General features: G+C 37.0%; 1 pseudogene; it reads left to right on the top strand.

Moving 5' to 3' along the window:
• The first annotated feature begins 3,702 nt into the window (after window positions 1-3,702).
• LOC149242887 (chaperone protein dnaJ 10 pseudogene) lies at window positions 3,703-4,542 on the top strand (annotated as a pseudogene).
• The last annotated feature ends 3,580 nt before the right edge of the window (window positions 4,543-8,122 follow it).

The following is an 8,122-nucleotide window of genomic DNA, read 5'->3' as shown; positions in this document are numbered from 1 at the left end:
TTTCTATACTCCCATCTGCATTAAATTTAGGTTTGTAAAGCCACTTGCAACCTATGTGTATTTTTCCTTCACGCAATTCAACTAGTTCCCAAGTATTATTTCTGATAATAGATTAAAATTCTTCCTTCAATGGGGCCCTCCACTCATGAGCTTGACTAGCTTCTTTATAATTTGTGGATTCTATAACATCTAAAATGTTTGACATTATCATGGTCTTTCAATATGGCTGGTAGTTGAGTTTGCCTACCTGATCTTCTCGGTAATGGAATCACCTCAAATCTATCTGCTTCAGACCTTAGCGGGCTCGACTTGCTGTTGTTGTTGTTGTTGCTGTTGTTGCTACATGTCCTCACAACTTTCTTCCATCAACAATGGAATGTGTCACTCTTCAAGGTTGTTCTCCTTATTTCCTTCCTCAGCCTACTCATGAAATAACACATCTCGACTCACAAAAACTTTAAGATTCAAAGGATTAAACAACTTATGATCTTTAAACTCAGTGGAGTATCCTACAAAGATGCATTCGTGGCCTTAGGATCTAACTTCTTCCTATCATCCTTGGGAACATGGGCAAAGGCTTTTGATCCAAAAACCCTTAAATGATTCACTGCAGGCTTATATCCATAAAGTGCTTCAAAAGGAGTTTTAAAATTGAGACATTTAGTTGGACTTCTATTTTTCAAGTATACTGCAGTGTTAATGGCTTTAGCCCAAAAACAATTAGATATACCCTTACCTTGAAGCATACTTCTTGCGCACTCCACAAGGGTTATGTTCTTTCGTACAGCCATTCTACTGCAAAGTGTAAGGTACTGTGTACTATTGAATAATCCCATGATTCCTTCAAAATTTCATGAACTCTCCCAACTTGTATTCTCCCCCTTGATTAGAGCGGAGAATCTTAATAAATTTCCCTATCTTCTTTTCCACCATATTCTTGAGTTCTTTAAAGAATTGAAATGTCTGACTCTTCTTTCTAATAAAATATACCCAAGATAATCTAGTGCAATCATCAGTAAAGAGTAGAAAATAATATGCACCACCTAGCGACCTAGTCTGCATAGGTCCACATATATCTATATGCACAAGCTCCAGAATATCTATTTTCTTCTTATCAGCATTCAAAGGAAACTCTTCTCTATGCGTTTTCCCTAATGCACATCCATTACAATCTAAATGAACATTCTGAAAAGAAGATAATCCATCAACCATACCTTTTCTTTGTAGCAGCATGAGATCTTCTAGGTTCAGAAGACCAAATCTTTGATGCCAGATATTCTCAGCTGTCAGTCCTATTGAAGCCAAAACTTGGTGTGGCATGCTCTCGACATTCAACCTATACAGGGCTCCCACACGCACACCTGATGCAATTGGTTCCTTTTTGTTGTCCTTTATGACACAATATGATCTGAAGAATTCAACTTGCAGGTCTTGATTTTCCATCATTGAAATAGAAATCAAGTTCTTCTTGATCCCAAGTACATACATCACATTTTTAATATATCTGTTATTACCATGAGGTAACATCACCGGAATATCACCATACCCCTTGATTTGATAAACTCTGTCATCACCTAGATATATGTTAGCTCCACAAGCAGTTTCTTGAAAATTTTCGAACTAATGTCTATTACCTATCATATGTGAAGACGCGCCTGAATCTACGAACCATATTTCGGACTCATCCTCCTCAATAGCTGAAAGAGCATAATCAACTACAAATAATCGAAGATCATGATTGTGACCTTCATCGGCAAAATGCCCTGTGTGTTTTCTCTATTTATTTCTAGCCTCATCTGTTTGTCTCTTAAAACAAAACTTAGCAAAGTGACTGGTTTTCCCACAGTAAAAACATTTAATGTCATATTTATTACCATTTTTACTTGGAGACATACCTCTAAATGGTCTCTTCTGAAAAACGCCACCGCCTTTCTATCCCTGTGGTGGTTTCCCTTTGTATGGCTTCTTCTTCACCATCAGAGCAAGATCGACACTCTATGGTCTCAAGTTTTGTCGCCGCGCTCTTCTTCTTGTACCAAGATTCTCATTAGCTCAAATGCAGGGGTTTCCTTCCTTGAAGACAAGCCTATGATGAACATCTGGTATTCATCTGTTATCCCATTCAATGTAATTGTGACAAGAACGGAAGCAGACACCTTCTCCCCAATGTCTCCCAATCTATCCTTCTGGTCCTTGACTTGTGCAATGAATCCAACAACAGATTCATTCTCCTCCATCCTCATGGAAAACAACTTGCCTTTGAGCGACAAGATGTGATTGGTGTTCTGTGTCTAGTAGAGGTTCTTGAGTGTAGTCCAAATGTCATTAGACGATTTATAGTCTCTGATATGTGGGATAATATTGTCTTTAACAGACATCTTCAATAAGACTTTCGCCTTATTCTCCCTTTTATCCAAATCCTGCATTAGCGTTGTCATTCCGCCTACTGCCATGGTCAGCTTCTACTCGTCACCACTAACAATCAGCTTGATCCCTCAAGCAACATTTGCAGCTTGAACTTCCAATCGGTATAATTGGTCCCAACGAGTTGTTAGACTCGTTGAGATAAGTTTCTATAAAATTATTTATTTTCGACTGATCGGAATCCCAATCCCTCAATCTATAGTGGATTCTCATAAAGTGAACAATTACAAGCTACAAAAAAAAATCTCAAAACATATAAGAACCTTTGAATCGATCACAGATCTACCATCAAACTACTCGATCTGCTTCTGATCTGGTCAATCTACCAAGAATCTACCACAATCTTTGTGTCTGCAACTCAAATCTGCCACCACACTACCTAGTATCAAGATCAGAACCATAAAAAAACATGCCATCACTCTTTTAGACTGAAAAACAACGATGATTTAAAATCCCTCTAAGGAGAGGTCAATCATCGTGGGTTTGGCCCTGAGATCTGCTTCTGTCAAGCCAAAAGAGCAATGACCACTTTGTGCTTAGCTAGAGAAATGCTGAGACCTATGAGAAAATGAATTTCTCTTGTGAGTAAGGTATGTCAGTCCAACCACCTAGACTCCGAAAATGTGACCACTAAGGCTCTTATTTTGCCAATGGGGCACTGTAGAGCTCTAATGTAGCCAATAAGGTTCTGTAGGTAAATCAGGCTTACTAGATCTGAGCTCTGATACCATGTTAGAAAACTGGAAAGAAAAGAAATGAATTAAATTAACCAACCGTTCACAGGTGAGCAAGCTGGCAAGCTGCCTGCACACACTAGAACATAAGGAGGTGAAAACAAACTCGTACAACCTAAAAACTAATCCCAACTTAAAGAATTAGATTACAACCATGTAACTATTTCTCCATTAATACAACATAATATTAATTATTTTCAACTCCAAAATTATAGTAAATAGCAAAACTTTATATATATATATATATATATATATATATATATATATATATATATATATATATATATATAATAACCACTATAACGAACCTAAGCCAAGCCATTGAGTTAATAGTTCTAAATTATCTTAGAAAACCGATCGACCTTTCTATGTTTCAATTCCATCACCAAGAAAATAATATAAATAGATCATTGGGTTCGATATAAACTAAAGATTGCCCGAGTACACCCATTGCTAGTGTCCTGAACAAGCAGTATCTAGCGAAAGACATTGATTTCCCATCTGATTCTGCCAGAATTCTGGAATCTGCTGCAGACTTTTAGCAATGGCTAAGGAAACCAGCTACTATGACGTTCTAAGAGTTAACCCGACGGCCACTAAAACAGAGATCAAGAAAGCTTATTACATGATGGCCAGGCAAGTTCATCCTGTTAAAAAACCGAACAATCTTCGCGCCGCAAAAAAATTTCAGATATTGGGAGAAGCTTACCAAGTTCTCAGTGATCCAGCACAGCGGGCCTTATATGACGCGCATGGAAAAGCAGGGGTATCAACGGAAATAATAATAGAGGCAGCAGCAGCCTTTGGGATGCTATTTGGAAGCGAGTTATTTGAAGAGTATATAGGCCACGTTGCAATTGCTTCTATGGCTTCTTTCGAGGCGATCTTTACTGAAGCTGAGCACACAGAAAACACGAGATTACAAGAGGAAAGAGAAGAGAACCTTGCACAGATTTTGAAAGATCGTCTTTATCCATACATACAAGGTGACAAGGAAGGGTTTATAAAAGACGCTAAATCTGAGGTTCAATTGCTGCGCGGTGCGGCTAATGGAAACAATATGCTGCAGACAATTGGTTACATGTATGAAAGATAAGCGGCTAAGGAACTTGGAAAGAACGGAGGCTTATATTTGGGTTTGCCATTCATAGCCAAATGGTTGAGAAACATAGGGCATTTTCTAAAATCTGAAGTTACTGCTACAACAAGTACTTTTGCACTGCTGCAGTTATTAGAAGATATCAAAGAGCAGCGTAATACGAAGGAGAATTATTGTGAAGCAGATTTGGAAGCATTTTTAGAGTCCAACAAAGAATTGATTGTCCAATCACTTTGGAAAGTAAATGTGCCTGACATTGACGTGAATCTTTGTTCTTGCAATTAAATCAAGAAAACAAATTCTTGTGGCTAGTTCTTCACTTTAAAATTGTCCTAAATTTAGTATGCACTTTCATTTCATCAAAATTTTATCACATTGCTTGGGTTTGGTTTCGGAATTCAGGAGTAAAAATGTATTAACTATTTGTGCATAGTAAACAGGGCCAAGTTTGATTCCTGACATAATTAAATTGCATGCACACAGCCTAAAAGTACATAGAGCTTGCCAACAATAAAACAAAAAGTTGGCTTTAACCAGCGTAGTGTTATTTGTAGATTTTGTTACATTTTTTGTTTTATTGAAAGAAATTTAATTGAGTTTCTAGTATGAGGGGATGTGTAAGTTTGTCTTACTATTTCTCTTTAAAATAAAAAAATTATTTTTTAAATAGAAAAATAATGTCAATTATAATTAAAATATGATGATGATGATGATGATGGTTAACGTCCGCTGAGACCAAATAATGGTCTATCGGACCTAAAGAAACAAATTATCTATTTTGATTTAAGATTTTATTCCTATGCTCAAAAAGCTTGGAGAGAAGCCTCCCGAGCTCACTATAATTTTGACATTGTAAAAGGCTAGGAAGGTCAGTATTGTAACAAAGATTGTGAAACTGAGATCTAATGTGGTTATACGTGGGGCACTCTAAGAGGAAGTGGTTTTCATCCTCGATGTTCCTATTCTCACATATATGGCAGATCCTTTCCGTCCATGGCGTTTTAGGAACTGCCCAACGACCTGTTTCACTATGGAGCTCATGAGAATTCGTTCTAATCTTTGTATATTAATTTTCTTCTTTGAGCTAGTTAAAATAGAGAGATACTTTTGATCTTCTAGGGTGGGGTTGATGACCTTTTTATAATAACTTAATTTTCTTTTAGCCGTTAAGTCTTTCTCACACCACATTTTTTCTTTGAACTTAGAAGTAACAATATCTTTAATGTTATTTATGTTTTGCAATGCATCATTTTCGTTGATCTCCCAATAGTTTAACCAGGCCCTTGTGTCTTTATGCCACCCTCGATTGAGCCTTAGGTGGTTTTGGCTAGAATTTAAAGCTAGCTTAGGAAGTCTATGATCGTCTATGTTACTGATTTTGTGCTTGTACAACAGAAACCTAAGCATAGCTAGGCTCTCAATAGGGGAAAGACCTGCTTCTACAAGGAGAATAGGATAGGGTGTATTACTTTTAATTTTCAGGTTATAAGTTATAAAATGCTTCTGGATTTGCTCAATCTTTCTCCATGATTCTCTGGAGATGCTGCAACCCCAAACCTCACAGCCATATAAGATAACAGGAGTGACTAAAGTTTCAAAGAGGAACTTCTTTTTATCCCACATTACAAGGTTTTCTATTTTACAATTATTTTCAAGACCAAAGTAAGCTTTCCACCTCCCATTAATCATTTTCTCAATGCTATGGTTCTAGTTGAGCTTGTGATGAATATCAATTCCTAGGTACTTGTAAGAATACACTTCCTCCAAGTTATTATTGTCATACATAAAATTAGCGTAAGTGTCCTTCTTGGATTTGATAATCATAACTTTTGTTTTGTCAGTGTTAACAGTCATACCCATGGTAGAGCAGAAATCCTTAAGAAGCCTGAGTTGCTTATTAAGATCAGATGGGCACCTTGCCAAAAGAACAATATCGTCAGCATAAAGAAGAAGGATGACGACTATCCCAGCTAAGATCGTGCCATCACATCCTGCTTTCTCTAAATAGCCTTCGAGCTTATCGATGTAAATGCCAAATAGGGTAGGGGAGAGGGGGCAACCTTGTTTAACTCCGATGTTACACTTAATATCTTTCAACCACCCTTCATTGCTCTTTAGCTTGGCAATTACATTCTCGTATAACCTTATAGCGGCAGCTCTCAACTCGAGAGGAACCTTTAGCTCTTCTAATCTATTCCAAAGGTTGTATCTAGGAACCATATCGAAAGCCTTTCTAAAGTCCACAAAGCAACAAAATAAATTGGATTTATTATTACGACATTCCTCCGCAATGATCCTAAGCGTAACAAGGTGGTCTGTTGTTGAGTGATGCCTTCTAAAACCTACTTGGCCTTTAGCCCACTTACCTTCACTTTCAAGCCATATGCTTAACTTCTTTTCCAAAATACTACCATATAACTTGGCTAGGAGAGGGTTGATCATAATTGTTCGATAATTAGAGGGGTTATTTGTATCCCCACTTTTAAAAATAGGGATAATGAGGCTCTCGGTCCAAGGTTTAGGGAACCCTTGCTTGACTGCTTGATTGAAAATCTTGTGGATGTGGGGGATGACGACATGACTTCCAATTTTTAAGATTTCCGCTTGGTAACCTTCAATGTCCTTAGCTTTCCCATTAGCGAGGCGATTAACCCCAAACTTAATGTCTTCTAAAGAGAAAACTTCTTTCATTGTGAGAAGGGTTTCCAAATTATCCATGACATTTGGAGATTCATAAAGCTTTTTAAGATAGGAATTCCAATCGTGAAGAGCAATTTTATTATTATCCTTAGTCTTCCTAGTTAGAATCTGCCTCCAAAATTTCTTAGGAGCTACCTTAGAGAGGTGTAAGAGATTCTCCTATCTTTGACAAATGTACTGCCTCTTTTTCTTTTTAGTTAGGGCTTTGTATATTTTTATCTTGTCCATTTTAAGAGATTCATCAACAGCTTCCTTAATCGCTCTCCTTGCACTTTTACAATCTTTGTCATACCATGGATTGGTTTTGCTATTTCTTTTATTATTTGAAACTTCAATTGAGAACTTGTTAATAGAATATGAGAGGGTTGTAGTAAAATTATGATAGAGGTCTTCTATGTTGTCTATATTAGATAAAGGAAGCAAATTAGTTTTTAATTCATTTAGAAAGAGATCATTTTTATTTCTATATTAAGTTCTTTTGGCTATAAGTATTATTTTATATGGGAACTCTATGCATGACAAAATTGAGAGTTATAAGTAAAGGCCTATGATCAGAGTCAGGTTCGTGGTCGTTTAAGATGTCAAAATTTATTATTTCGTTGTATAATGGGAGATCGGAAATAACGTAGTCTACCACGCTGCTACCAAGTCCATGGATGCAGGTCATCTTGCTAGAATTGGGCCACTTCTTTAGACCGTTGCAAATTATGAGATCCTGAGCACTACAAAGCTTAACTAGCTCCGACCCAAACAAATTTTCCCCGAGATCTTCAAAGTTCCTTTTGTACTTGCTAGCCAGAGTAGGGTCTTCGTCTAACCAAAGAGGATTAGGGTTGGAATGATTGCTTAGAATAATAGCTTGGTTGTTTGAAGTTCGAGCATTAAAGTCACCTATTAAAAGGATATTACCGTCATTCCTTAGGCTAGAAATATCATTCTCTAAACCATTGTAAGGGTTAGTTTTATCTAGATTCTTCTTCTTATAGAAGTTAGAATTAATGGGGGGGAAATAACATATTGCTATGTAGGACTTTTTATTATTAATATCTTTGATCTCTATCCAACTATATTGGTTGTGAGGGTCGTTTTTATAAATCCTAACATGGGGGGAGATGTTCTTCTTAATGTAACAAGCTATTCCCCCAATGCCTCTACGGGAGGATCG

Source organism: Pinus tabuliformis, chromosome 8 (assembly GCF_031772625.1).
Source record: "Pinus tabuliformis cultivar Carrire ecotype Pingquan chromosome 8, CPIR1, whole genome shotgun sequence".
Lineage (NCBI taxonomy): Eukaryota > Viridiplantae > Streptophyta > Pinopsida > Pinales > Pinaceae > Pinus > Pinus tabuliformis.
This window is presented reverse-complemented; position numbering and strand designations above follow the sequence as displayed.